Source organism: Lepidochelys kempii, chromosome 10, assembly GCF_965140265.1.
Source record: "Lepidochelys kempii isolate rLepKem1 chromosome 10, rLepKem1.hap2, whole genome shotgun sequence".
Classification (NCBI taxonomy): domain Eukaryota; kingdom Metazoa; phylum Chordata; order Testudines; family Cheloniidae; genus Lepidochelys; species Lepidochelys kempii.
This window is the reverse complement of record NC_133265.1, coordinates 25,544,544-25,553,206: the sequence shown is the minus strand read 5'-3', so window position 1 is coordinate 25,553,206 and position 8,663 is coordinate 25,544,544. Positions and strand designations below refer to the sequence as shown.

General features: G+C 44.1%; 1 long non-coding RNA gene across 1 annotated transcript; it reads right to left on the bottom strand.

Moving 5' to 3' along the window:
• Positions 1 to 823: 823 nt before the first annotated feature.
• On the bottom strand, positions 824 to 8,506 carry LOC140918353 (uncharacterized). Its single transcript, XR_012161156.1, has 3 exons — positions 8,392 to 8,506; positions 7,826 to 7,885; positions 824 to 1,114 (listed from the first exon to the last, which is right to left on the bottom strand). It is a non-coding gene; the product is annotated as an uncharacterized lncRNA (long non-coding RNA).
• Positions 8,507 to 8,663: the final 157 nt, after the last annotated feature.

The window sequence follows — 8,663 nt, the reverse complement described above, 5'->3', positions numbered from 1 at the left end:
CTCAAAAGCTGAAAACGGATGACCAAGACAGTGACTGATCCACTGTTACTCCAAAACACAGAGACACCAGACACTGCTGGTCCTATGACTCTATGTCCATGGGTGTGGACCATCACTTCTGGACCAGGAGAACCAGCATAGTGTGGTGGGATCATATCATCTTGGAAAGCTGGCAGGATGACCAGTGGCTGCAGAACTTCAGCATGAGAAAGTAGACCTTCATACAGCTCTGTGGGTAATTGGCCTCAATCCTACCATAGCAGAGTACTAATTTCCAAAGATCCAAACCAGCACAGAAGCAGGTGGCTATTGCCCTCTGGGAGCTGGCAATACCAGACAGCTACTGGTCAGTTGCAAACCACTTCAGGGTGGGGAAGTCCACTGTCGGGACTGGTGCAAGATTCAACACTCATCTATGCTGGGGTGGTCTCCACCACCAAAGTACCAAAAATTATCGCTGAGTTCCAGAGAATGAGGTTTCCAAACTGCGTGGGGGGCATCGATGGCACCTACATCCCTCTACTTTGTCTACCAAAAGGCACGAGTGAGTGCATCAATCAAAAAGGTTACTCCTCACTCATTCTTCAAGGTGTAGTGGACCACAAAGTCAGATTTATGAACACTAACACTGGACACATGGGAAAGATTAATGATGCCAAGGTGATGAAGAGTCTGGGACTGTCATGGGGGATGGGGTGGGTCCTCTGTTTCAGCATCATGGTGGACTGTAGATGCAGTAGGAGGAGAAGGAGCTGGAGAAGAAGGTGCCAGTTCCAGATACAGGAGCAGCTATTGTGCAGGCAGAACCCAATTTCATTCCTCTATCACTTGTTCCAGGGATTGCAAAAGGGCATACTCCCAGTCCCTTTGGGCAAGCTCTGTGAGTCCTGCCCCAGGAACCAGATAATGAATGCCTCTTCTCTTTGAAAAAAATGTTCCTTGTGCTGCATAGCCTGTTCCTCCTACTCAGTAACCTGTTTTTCCCTTTCCCTCATAAAGGGAAACTGTTCCTGGCTCCTTCTGTTGATCCCAATGACCAGGTCTTCCAGGGTCCTTTTCTGTCTGCCCCTACTATTCCTGGGCAGAATGGGTTCACTCTGCTCAGCCGAAGGTCCTGCCAATTCAATCACAAAAACAGCATTATATTTTTTCTTCTCTTGGAAAGTGGGCAAGAAATCCCCCAAGATAACATAACTTTTGCTGTGAAATGCCACAATATTGATACTTTTCAGCATTTCAGGAATGCGATTGGTTCTCTGAGAACTTTTGCAGCTGCCTCGAAAGGAGCACCTGCTGAGAATGGTAGGTAGCTTGAACTATTTTTTTTAAATGTAATGTCACAAAGACTGTGATGGGGCCAGCACGTGCATTTGTTTCAGGGGCAACATTAACCGTTCTCATTTTTTTCTTTTCAGTCTGGCCATCATTTGGTGAACATAGCAGTTTTGAAAGTGCTAGACTGGAAAAGGGACGTAGTTTTCCAGCCCTATGATGGGATCCAGCAGCCAGAGAGATGCTTGTGCTACTTGCCACCCCCTATAAATCACTGAATGCAGGGGTTTGGTGAGCTATGAAGGTGGACCAAGAAAATCTGTGCTACCCTTGAGTCTTCAGAACCAGTTGGAGTTCCTGCTGTACCAGAAGTTTGCTGACATATGCTTATGGGACTGGGAAGCAATCCAAATGGAAATAAACTACATTCTAAGCTAGCAGATGGAGACTGCATGGAGGCACATAAGCAAACCACTTCAAATGCCCACCCGTTCCCAAACCAGTCCCTGCAGCATCAGGAAATCCAGCTCCTTCATCCAGCGAAGACCAGAGAAAGGAACAGGGAAAGAAAGGATGATACATACGTGTGTGCCATGGACTTCCAATCAAGACTGCAAGCCACACACCTCCCCACTGCAAAGGGACACTGCATTGTGTTTATGCCACTGCCGCAGCAGATCCCTCACCTACTGCCCTTTCTCCTGGCTTGGGTGGCATGGCTGCAAGTGGAAAGATGCCAGCCACCAGAGCATGGGAATGCTTGAAAACTTTTTTACTGTAACAGAGGACCGCTATCACATTCTTTGGAGAAGCAAAGGTTCCCCTTCTCCTTTCCATGCGTAACTGGTCCTGATACTAAACCCACTCCCCCTCCCCCTTCTGAGTGGCTCCCGTTTGCAAGGGGTGTGTGTGTGTGGAGAGGGGGGTGTTACTGTAGTGAAAGTCTGTGACCTTGAAGGAGCAGAAAACAGCTGCAACGTTGGAGAACAATTAAACTTGCACAAATGTTCTGTCCCCAAACCAGCCCTTTCCACTCCCTCCATCACTGTCAGCCTGTTGGCCAACAAACACATAAACCCAGAAGCAATGTGACAGTTCGCTGATAATCTGTTCTACAGCTTCCACCAAAAGAAAAGCTTTATAGTGGTTTCAATAGACTGTTGAATTTACAGTTGTGCCTGGGTTGGGGGTCCTTTGTTGGAGGGGAGGGGCAGCAGGGATGGCCTTCCAGCCTGCACGCAGCTTTGGAGAAAGAAGGAGGTGATGTTGGTGGGGAGGGTGGGCTTTTACCTTACCTGCCTCAGGTTCCAATTCCTACTGAGTCTCAAGGTCCTCCTTGCTTGTCAGGAGGGGCTTGCTCAACCTGCTCCTCTGGGTAGAGATGCAGGAAAACAATACTCTTCTTTCTTCCTGGCCTCTTCCTCTGTGGTTCCCACTAACTCCACACCCTGGCCTTCATCAGCATCCTGTCGGACAATGAGGCCAGCAGGGTTGAAAAGGGGTCATGCGTCACCTCAGCCTCAATACTGGGTGCACTGGAGAGCACCTGGTCCAGCTCCTTGAAGAGTAGGCATGTTGGAGGACCCCTCTTGGAGTGATTGCTGGAGTCTTTTGCCCTCCGGTACCAGGCCAGTGATTTATCCATTCCCAGCACTGTCCTGGAGTATGAAGAATGCCCACTGAAAATTCTCAGTAGAGGTGTAAGTTCCTGGTGCTGCAGGAGAAGTCATGGAGGACACTGAACTCTAAACACACATTTATCAGGATCCAGGTACTGCGTAGGCGAGTAGAGTAAAGACACTCCCGAACCCTGCAGTATGTACCCTGCAGGGATCTGTACTCACCCAAACAGTGTTTGCTCTTCTACACTACTGCTTTTAGCAGTGTAGTGTCCTGCTACCTCAATGCTGCTGGATTATTTCTCTGCTACAGGGAAAGTTCCAGCAGAGGGGAAAGACTCGGGCAGCAGGAACGCAGTGGGGAAAGATTCCAGTAGCTTTCTGCTTCAGGACAATTTCCTTGTGGGGAGGAAAAGCTCCAGCAGCAACATATTGCAGAGAAAGGCTCTGGCAGCCTTTCCAATTTGCCTCCTAGCTGCTAGAGCCTTTCACTAACACTTGTGTAGCTATACACCACAATGTAGACACTGCCTGCTTTTCACTGTGGTGTGTACCTACACATTCCGTACAGGTCATCCCTTGAGGTGTGAAGTGTAGATGAAGCCCAAGCCACAAGCACACATTTCTGATCTCAGATGTTGATACAGAATGTCTACAATGGCCTGCTCTAAATACCACTGATGTCAAAGGGAGTGTTTCTAATGATTTCAGACAGCTTTGGATCAGACCCTAAGAAGAGGAGTTGACTGGAGAACTGTATTAACCGGAGTACTTTTGGACAGTCCCACCACACATTACTGTTTGACTCATTTCAATGTTTATATAATTTTGTAAGAATTTAAGAAACTGTAGCATTTATAATTTGTGGACAATTTATAATGTAGCATATACAGTGTTGATCAAACTATTGCTAAAGTGTCTGACTGAGGTGTTTTCTTTCCCCATTCTTTGGCTTGTTTAAAACATCAATGATTACACATTTAAATATCCACATTCTACTACTGAAGTCTGTAAAGTACAACTGCTTGTTTACCAACCACTATATAATTTATAAACAAACTCCTGTAGCAATTTTTTTTTAATTGAGTATTCATTTTTCTCAAGTCACCCTTTAAATTTGTTTCCAAGTATATGTTCACTAAAATTCAACAACTTGTCCATGGACCTGATCCAAATCAGATGGAAGTCAACAGGAATCTTTCCACCAACTTCAGTGGCCATTGGACTGAACCACACACAAAGAACACATTTATTGGTATACAAACTTCTTACACATGGTCAGAGTTCAAGCTGCTGTTTCTAATGAGGTGCGAGTATATTTACTGAATTATGAATGAGAGAGGAAGTGACTTTTTAGAATTTAAGAACCTTAACTCAGGCTTTTCTGTTTTTCTTTTTTAAAGAATGGAGTTCATTAACTTTAATCCCATGCAAACACAGGCCTGGATTTTCCAGGCCATCAAGTCTACTTTGCTCACCCAGAGCACCACTATGCCTGATACTTCACTGCTGCAAGCTCTCTGCGGGACCCAATGTCAGTTGGAGCAGATAACCCACAGCTCTAACTTTTACTAGGGCTAAGCAGCTCAGGATCAGGGTGCTGCAACCAGCTCCCTGACAATCCCCCCTCTTGGGTGAGGTGGTGAATCTGCAGCAGTTTTTTTTGTATTTGAATTCCCATTTTGCGGGAGGATTAAATGAAGAACCAGGATCAAAGTGATAACACATTTTCATTTCTTATTAATGCTTATTTGTGTGTATCGACTGAAGCATCATGCACAATAAAGGAAATGATTTCCAACATTTGTGAACATTTTACTACCCAGATGTTTACTATGGGAGTCTTAACCAGCAGCAAATATACAGTGCCAGTATAATGGTATTGAAGGATTTATCCAAAACCAGCTATGCATGTACAGCACTGACATTTTGGTAACAAGAGAGTGGATGTGAAACCAGCTGCACATATATAGTTTTTGTATTATGTTAAGACAAGAGCTGATGTGAAACCCTGCTTGGCATGTGTACCCTGACCATTTTAGTAAGGGAGTACTGGTGTAAAACTATTTGCTTGTGTATAGACCCATCAAAACTCAGCCTGGACCCATCTAATAAGCAGTGTGTTTGGGGAGGAAATATTTGATTTTCATATAAATTCAAGACAATGGGCCTATTCTTAGTTACACTAATGCCATTTTATGGCTCTCTGGTAGCATAAAGAGACTTTAAAAAAGGCAGATATTATCCCTTGAGAATATCCCCTCCGCTGGGGGCTTTCCAGCTGGTAGACAGGCTTTACACTAGCCGTATACCCAGCATAGGGGATGGACTGGGATGTGGCCAGAGCACACTGCACAATGGTTGTTGTTCTTTGCTTCCCAGGGCCCACGGGAACCAGAATACAGGTTAGAGAAGCCCCAAAGATGTTCTAATTTACATCAATAGCTAGACAGGGCCCTTCATTGGCTCAGAATATGAAGTTGATATAGAGAGCTGTAATAGAATAACTAAGAATCCAGCCCAATAACTCCCTAGTTTGTTTTCAATGCAACCTTAATTATGGAGTCACGGCCAGCACCACAATAATAATTATATACATTACTGCAACTGTAAAGTGTGGGAATATAACATACACAACAGCAACTCACCTGTTCTGGCATCAGGATGCAGCCATTGCCTCAGTTTCCCCTCTGGCTGGACAGTTTATTTGAGTTTGTTAGAGAATTGGTGCCCTCTGGCCAAAATAAGTGTTCTTCTTTTCTGGAGCTAACTAAGGGAGCATAAATAAGACCAGGACTCCCTCAGCTCTCCTTAAGCTCAACCAAAAATCACGGGATAGCTATGTGTCCCAACCCCAAGATTACACTGCTACCCTATTTCCCAGGATCACTTCCTTTCATGCCTGTCACTGGCCATATCTCAATCACCTCCACACCAGGAGATCCAACTACCAGCCTGGCCTCTTCCAACGAGCTCAAAACCCCTCCTACATCCTTTGCCTAGAGAGATCCCCACAGTTTACTGTCACCATGGCTCTTTACCTAGCCACACCAGGTTTCACCACAGCATTGGTATTTCTTTAGGTAACCAAAGACTGGCTCTCAAACTCATCAATCTCACTGGTCTGAGAAAGGTTGCCTTTTATAACCTGTCCATTTCCTATCATGCATTATAGTCCAGCCTACAATTACCAGACATCTCTCTGGGAACTACAATGTGCAGAATTCCCTACTTCTCCAGGCCAGAATTCAGAGCAGGGTGGCCTAGATCCAGACCTGCCCTTCAAAAGACAGACTGTCCTGTTACAAGTTACAACTATATACATATACACAAATATATTGAATAAATATATATGCAACTCCATATTTTATACTTGCAGTATGCAGTAAACTGATACTATACTGGTGTTTCCCAGCTGACTGCCCACTCATAATGATTTCTGAAGTATAAAGAGGAGATTCACAGAGTCACAGATTTTAAGACCAGAAGGGGTGATAACATTAATCTAGCCTGACCTTCTGCATAACCGAGACCACAGAATTTCACCCAACGCTTTCTGTATCTAAATATAATAAATAAACAAATAAATAAATAATACCTAGCTCTTTTCATCAGTAGATCTCAAATCTCTTTAAAAGTGAGGTAAGTATTATTAGCCACATTGTACACAGGGGGAAACCAACTACACATTCATATAGAATATTATTAACTATTATTATTACGCCATATGATGGCCCAACTAGCATGGTGGCTCAAGAGAGTAAGGGCCTTAATTAGGGGAAGTAATATGGTCAGAGTAGTGAGAGCGGAAGATGATTTTCACAGCTGTATTTTGGATGGATTGTAAGGGGATTGTGAGGAGAAGGATATAGTAGTCAAGGCGAGACGTGACTAAGGTGTGAGCAAGGTATTTAACCAATGAGGACAGACAGAAATTGTTGAAAATATATTCTAAGTGTGCTTAAAGTTATGAACATGCTCAAGTACTTTTCTGAAATGGGACCAGTGTCTTGCTATTTGTCTGGATAATGCCTAGCACCTTATGAGCACTAACATAATAAAACTAATTAAATAATATTAATAAATAACAGTGCACTAAAGACCTGATTTTTTGAGGTGACGGGCCCCTACAATTCCAGTTTAAATTAACAGGAGCTGAAAGCTCAGCACCTCTGAAAATCAGGCCTGAAGATAATTTGATGTGACTGCATGGAGAAGCAGGCAGAACCTGCTTTTAATTAACATGACAAAAAATACTTATCTTTTTACTTTGGGTGGCAGCATGGTCTAGTGGACAGGGCACTGGACTAGGAGCCAGGATAACTGAGTTCTATTCCCAAATTGCCCACTGACCTGCTGAATGATCTAGACCAAATAACCTTCTCTGTTTCTCTTCCCACTTTTGTCTTGTCTATTTTTAAGCTCTTCAGGGCAAAGCCTCTCTCTTATTACATGTATATAGCTACCACTATAAGGCCCCATTCTCATTTGTGATCTCTAGCCACTATCAGAATTCAAATAATAAAAACAATGTATACATATAGATATATGTAATTATATATTGTGAGAAAAATCACATTTGATTTTAGAAATGTTTCTGTACATATAAAATATATTATGCTTTACTTATTTTAATATTATTTTTCAATACCAAGACAAATTTATGCTGACACGGTCATCTATCAGATGGTTATTATATAATACGTATACTGTGGCAGTGACCAGTGGTCCAATCAGGGATTGGGACCCCAGTGTTCTAGGTGATGTACAAACACTATGAAGATGAAGACATAACTGCTCCCTTGAAAAGTTTAGGATCTATCTGTTTTAAGGAACTGTCTTATTACAATTGTGTGCAGGGCATATTTCTCCATAGGACCATTTGTGAGCTTTTTTGGTTAGCTGCGGAAAGACATTAAGAAAGAAAGACTTACTTTGTTTTGGTAAGTGTCCACTAGATGCGCAAAATTTGCACAGGTCTCAACATCTGCAATCTACATGCACAAAAGACACATTTACACATTAATATATGTGGGTGTCTCTATTGCTACAACATCATGCATTTGTACTTTAATGGTATCTGTTGTATTTGTGCACAAATATGATCAGCTGGATTGTGGGCACATGCATGTGTGAAGAGCCCATCACCCAAGTACTCACTGGGGGTCTTTCACTCACGCATGCAGGCCTCATTCCTTGACCCCCAGTATCTGAGAGAACCTCACTTGAGCACCAATATTTGTGCGTGCACACTTGTGTGCCAACCCCGTCACCAAAGCCCAGTATTTGTGTGCGTGCCCAGCCCTGCACATACACTCATTGGCACGATGGTGGTTGGTGGGGGCCCTATGCAGGTGGGAGCAGAGGCAGTGGCTGTCTCTCCCTTTGCACTGTTTACCTAGTCACACAATGATGAAATATAAAATCACAGGGAAGCCCCAGAACTCCTCATTAAAATCATGCTTGGAAGTGCCAGGGGATGGGGCTCCAGAGCACAGACCTCAGCAGCATGTGTCCCTCCCTCACCACCAGACAATGGGAGGAGTCACCACCAAGGCCCCAGTACATCACGGCAGGGGAAGGGAAGAGCAGGGGGAAGACTAGTTCACTGCGTTCCTCAGGGCGGTGGAAGAGAACGAATGCGCCTGCGCACAGCACGCAGCCCTCTTGCGCTTGCGTAGAAGCTTTTGGTGTCGTAACCAATCTTGGCCCTCTTCCCGCCCCTTTGTGACACTGGCTTGATGATGGGCACGCAGTTATCCAATGGATGTG